Source organism: Pelmatolapia mariae, linkage group LG3_W, assembly GCF_036321145.2.
Source record: "Pelmatolapia mariae isolate MD_Pm_ZW linkage group LG3_W, Pm_UMD_F_2, whole genome shotgun sequence".
NCBI lineage: Eukaryota > Metazoa > Chordata > Actinopteri > Cichliformes > Cichlidae > Pelmatolapia > Pelmatolapia mariae.
The window spans coordinates 49766737-49772736 of NC_086229.1; positions in this window are offsets into that span (position 1 = coordinate 49766737).

Genomic DNA, 6000 nt, shown 5'->3' on the forward strand with positions numbered 1-6000 from the left:
GAAATAAAAAAACCTGAATCGACTCCGCGAGAGACGTCTGTCTCGCCCCAGCAGCACCTGTCCCTCTCCTCCTCTTCAGTTCGCCTCAACATACGCTCGTCATATTCTACCACAAGGTTCGTGGTGTTGCCACAACAACTCACTGTCTTGCCACATGTATCGCAAACAGTTTCTTGGCTGTTTGTGGAGGTAAAATACGTCCACAAGTGACTCCGTTTATGCTCATTGTGAGTGCGCACGCCAGGGGGCTGCGACACATTTATGCAGCTGTATTTCACATATGACTATGAAAGGCGTAAGAGGAAGTACTTCCTTCCAATTTAGCCGATCCGAATAATATAGTTTTTTTCCACTGTGTTCTGATTAATTAAAAACTACAAATTTACCCCCAAAGTACTAAAATGTCGATATTTTAATAAACACACCACTAATGTTAACAGTGTTTTATTTGTTCCTGAGTAAATCGGTTTGGCTGAGATTAGCTGACTCTGGATTAAACCTAACATTAAAAATATTTTCATTCAGCAGGAAACAGTTTAACCGGGAACAAAAACAGCATGTTAATACGTAGTTTACTCTTAGTTAACTATGCTAACTAAGAGTAAACACACAATTATGTATTGCTGGTTATGGAGGAATTGTGTAACGGGCTGAATATGGATGTTCACTTACTCCCTTCAAATGTGTTTACTAGTTCTATGACCTGTGACCCTGGCACTCTCCTCGTCTTCACACCAGACAATTTCTATCATTATGTTATCAACAAGGCCTTGAATTATACTGGACAAGATCTGAAGTACTCCCTCCCTCCTGCTCGGTTCCTGTGCTACTGCGAGTGTAACTACCGCCCCTCCCCCGTCTGCTCAGCACGAGCACAAGACTCACGAGTGAAGCAAAGAAACAAAACACAGCTCCCAATAAGGAGCACGCCATTCACTTCAAAGAGCCAGGTCTAAGAGCCGTTTCGTTCGTGACCGACACATCACTAAAGAGCACATTAAAGTAAAATGATCCTGATTTAGCTGTTAACGGTTTCTTTTGAAACAGACGTTCATTTACAGGCAGCTGAAAAGTAAAAATCTAATGATTCTCCAGCTTTTATCGCTCTGATTTCTCAGCATATTAAAGGGCATAAGCTAGAAGTTTGTATCCACAGTCTCAAGCTCCAAGTGCTTTATCCAAGTGTGAGACTTTTCCCACTCACCCCAACCAGTCGAGGGAGATGTCAGCCCATCCCTGAACCTGGTTCTGCTGGAGGTTTGTTCCTCTTGAAATCAACTTTTTCCTTCCCACTGTCACCAAGTGTAAAGTGAGGACAGATTATGGTTTCAGCTCTGGCAACTCAACGTCACCGGTTAGCTGATTAATTACCTTTTTTTCCCAATAGCTTTCACTGCGTTGCTAAAATTGACTGCTTAGCTTCTGTGAACTGTTTGTGCTGGAATTTGCATTTATGACTGTTAAAAACTCCAATTCTTTTGATCTTCGGGCTGAAAGAAGAACAACACTCAGTGTTTTAATGCTCAATCAACAATCACTTTAATCAATACAATTCTCTTTATTCCATACAAACACTTCGAGCATTACAAGCGTCCGGATGGGAGATGTGGACAAAGTCATAAAAAACTTAAACATCCACATTCTTTCTCTCTCTCAGTGAGCCTAAGTTACAACCTTGGCTTCCTGCTTTTCTCCTCCTGTGTGAGATGAGGGAGAATCTCCTGTGCAGTATGTTCTGTTATCTTTGTAATCAGGAAAGCAAGGCCACGATTCTCTGCAAAAAGTATTTCTTTATAAATCAGCAGTATAATGCATCAAAAAACAGTGTAATTCATTTGCAATAATAAATCAGCAGTATAGTGTAATACAAATCAGTGGAATAATTTCACAATTTCTAAATCAGAAGTATAATGCAACCTAAAACAGGGTAATGATTCTACAACACAGACATCAACAACCTTTTTCTTTCAAAACTAGGTGCCTCCTGATCCCTCTTTATCTCCTGCCTCCTTATCTCGTGTCCTTGCTGCCCACTTCTTTGCACACTGTGTTCTCCCAGCTTTGGCTCACCAACACTGTGTCCCAGTAACGACAGCATTCTGTCGCCTCTGCTTCTCACATAAACCTCTGACCTATTCTCCCAATTCTGTGTGTGTGCTCTATGTGTGAATGTTTAGTAGCCTGACCTGAATAATGAATATAATGTTTTAGTATGGTTCATACAACTAAATCCCTAATACGATGATAATCTATTCTTACATGACTCAAATTCAATGTGTGCATTGCAAATATCCATTTTAGACATGAACAAATGGCAACTAAGATTTTTGTCTTTTACAGAAGCTGCTGATCAGCTCAAACCTCGGAGACCAACTTTAATATCAACAAGAAAAAGATATCATAATTGGAGTGACAGCAGCCGTAGCTTTAATGTTGGTGGGTTTTTTCCTGTGGGTTGTGTTGAGAAAGAAATTAAGCCAACGACACCTCTATACTGATGTAGAGATGTTGAGTGTCTCAGAAAAACAAACTGGGACTGACAGGATTCTCTGTGCAGGACCAACTTTGGATCAGAGCGAATCATCAGTCACATCAACAAAAGACTCTCAGCTGCTTTAAATACAGGAAGTGATGTGTGGTGTGTAACATGACTTAATGTTACAGTTTTTTTCTGAATGCTTAAACCCTAACTGTGATTCTTATAGCACAATTTCTAAAACTATTAATACTTATAGCAAAACCACTCACTGAGTTTGCAACACTAAAAGCACAAACACTGCTTTGCACTCAGTTTGCCATTTTGTAACACACACTTTGCAAACCTGTAGCTACAATCCACTGCACAGCACTCTTTTTGCAGAACTGTAAACACAACTCACGGCTTTACACTCAATTTCAAAATGATCAATGCACTCCTAGCAAAACTGTACACATGTATGGCTGTTATTTACACTATTTTTCCAACTGTCTGGCACACTGTCACATGTGAAAACTTTTTTAGATAATTAGTTCACTTTGCAATCAGCCTAAGCACTATAATACAGGAAAGCTCTGTGTGTGGAGTACAGTGGAGGGAGCAGGAAGAGTGAGAAGTAGAGGAGGTCGAGGAAGAGGACGTGGAGGTGAAGAAGTAGGATGAAGAGGACGACAAGGACAAGGAGGAGCAACAGGAGGATGAGAAGGGGAGAGAGGAGGACTAGGAGGGGGGAGAGGAAGGGTAAGAAGAGTAAGAAATAGAATTGCTGATGACATCAGAGCTACAATAGTGGACCATGTAATCAACCATGGAGTGACCCTGAGGGAAGCTGGCCAACGGGTTCAGCCTAACTCGAGCCGCTACACTGTATACAGTAAAAAATGTAGTGTCAATATTTCAGAGTAAACCTATTTTAATCTAGATAGAGTATTTACAACTCTATGAGGAGTAAACCAGCTCTAACATCAGAGTTAAAAGTCAGTGTAAAGTTTGTTAGACACACAGTGAAGACTTAACTCCACACAGTGTTGATTAGTACCAGTCCGCATGTGTGTGCGGTCTCAGAGCTCTGATGCGCATAGAATTTTCTCCGGAGAGTTGCCGCAGTCAGGTAAGTGAAGTTTTCTTCTTGCTCAGGGATCCACAAGAAGCACCATTTACACCTTCAATGTGATTGACAAGCATGCACTTCCATGTAAAGCGACAGGTTCAGTAGGAGCCCTTGATGAAGTCTTTAGGGCCCATTATGTCTTTGGTACATCATACAGTTTATCGCTGACCAACTTTTTTAACTTTTCTGCAAACAACTATGACATTGGGGAAACGCCGTATTGCTTTCTCTAGTGAGAATCATAGAACTGTATGCTAATGGGGCGATCGTGGCTCAAGAGTTGGGAGTTCGCCTTGTAATCGGAAGGTTGCCGGTTCGAGCCCCCGGCTTGTACAGTCTCGGTCGTTGTGTCCTTGGGAAGACACTTCACCCGTTTGGCAGCCTCGCCTCTGTCAGTGCGCCCCAGGGTGGCTCACAGTACCATATAGCATCATAAGATGAATATGAAAAATTAACACTACAGAGAAATGATTTGAAATGGTAAATTATTACACATCAGTGTTATTATTAAACTAAATTTGGAGTAAAAATAGCTCTATAAAGTGTAATCAAATTACTCTGAACAGTGTGAATAACCCTCAGTGTTAAATATTTTTACACATTTTGTTGTTAATTTTGACACTAAATTGAGTACAATTAACACTGAAAAGTTAACACTGGTCATAGAGTAAATCGAACTCTAATTTTGAGTGGGACCAAATGTTATCTGAAGCAGAGTTAAAATCAACTCTCTAAGTGTAAAATTGACACTTGGGTTTTTACTGTGTAGCAAGCATCATAAGGACATTTTGAAATGAGAATCGTTAGTACAGTCACTTTGCACTAAGATTTGTAGCACTGCCATATGCCAATGAGAAACACAACAATACCATAGATGTAAAAATACTGAAATTGTTACTTTACAGAATTGCTAGACAACCAGATGCTGGGGCAGAGGAAGCATGTTCACTGCAGACCAAGAAACCCATATAGTCAATATGCTGATTGCAAATAATCCTATACTTGGAAATAAACACTTGTGTTTTTTTTGATGTGTGTGAATAAACACCAGTACTTGAAGTTTGGATCCCTCTATGCTTACGGATCTATGACAAAAGTATGAGCTCAAACTGACATGACCTACCTTGTGCACAGAGAAAGCAAAAGCCAGATGTGTTTTTTATTCATACCATCAGTGTGTAGTTGGTGCTTTGCGTGCTTATTACAGTTTTTTCTGAATGCGTAAACCCTAACTGTGATTCTTATACAGTGGGGCAAAAAAGTATTTAGTCAGCCACCGATTGTGCAAGTGCCCCCACCTAAAATGATGACAGAGGCCAGTAATTTGCACCAGAGGTACACGTCAACTGTGAGAGACAGAATGTGAAAAAAAATCCATGAATACACATGGTAGGATTTGTAAAGAATTTATCCGTAAATCAGGGTGGCAAATAAGTATTTGGTCACCTCAAACATGGAAAATCTCTGGCTCCCACAGACCTGTAACGTCTTCTGTAAGACGCTTTTCTGTCCCCCACTCGTTACCTGTATGAATGGCACCTGTTCGAACTCATCATCTGTATAAAAGACACCTGTCCACAGCCTCAAACAGTCAGACTCCAAACTCCGCCATGGCCAAGACCAAAGAGCTCTCGAAGGACACCAGGAAAAGTATTGTAGACCTGCACCAGGCTGGGAAGAGTGACTCTACAATAGGCAAGCAGCTTGGTGTGAAAAAATCAACTGTGGGAGCAATCATCAGAAAATGGAAGACATACAAGACCACTGATAATCTCCCACGATCTGGGGCTCCACGCAAGATCTCATCCCGTGGGGTCAAAATGATCATGAGAACGGTGAGCAAAGATCCCAGAACCACACGGGGGGACCTGGTGAATGACCTGCAGAGAGCTGGGACCAAAGTAACAAAGGTCACCATCAGTAACACACTAAAACGGCAGGGAATCAGATCCCGCAGTGCCAGACGTGTTCCGCTGCTGAAGCGAGTGCATGTCCAGGCCCGTCTGAAGTTTGCCAGAGAGCACATGGATGATACAGCAGAGGATTGGGAGAATGTCATGTGGTCAGATGAAACCAAAGTAGAACTTTTTGGTATAAACTCAACTCGTCGTGTTTGGAGGACGAAGAATACTGAGTTGCATCCCAAGAACACCATACCTACTGTGAAGCATGGGGGTGGAAACATCATGCTATGGGGCTGTTTTTCTGCCAAGGGGACAGGACGACTGATCCGTGTTAAGGACAGAATGAATGGGGCCATGTATCGTGAGATTTTGAGCCAAAACCTCCTTCCATCAGTGAGAACTTTGAAGATGAAACGCGGCTGGGTCTTCCAACATGACAATGATCCAAAACACACCGCCCGGGCAACAAAGGAGTGGCTCCGTAAGAAGCATTTGAAAGTCCTGGAGTG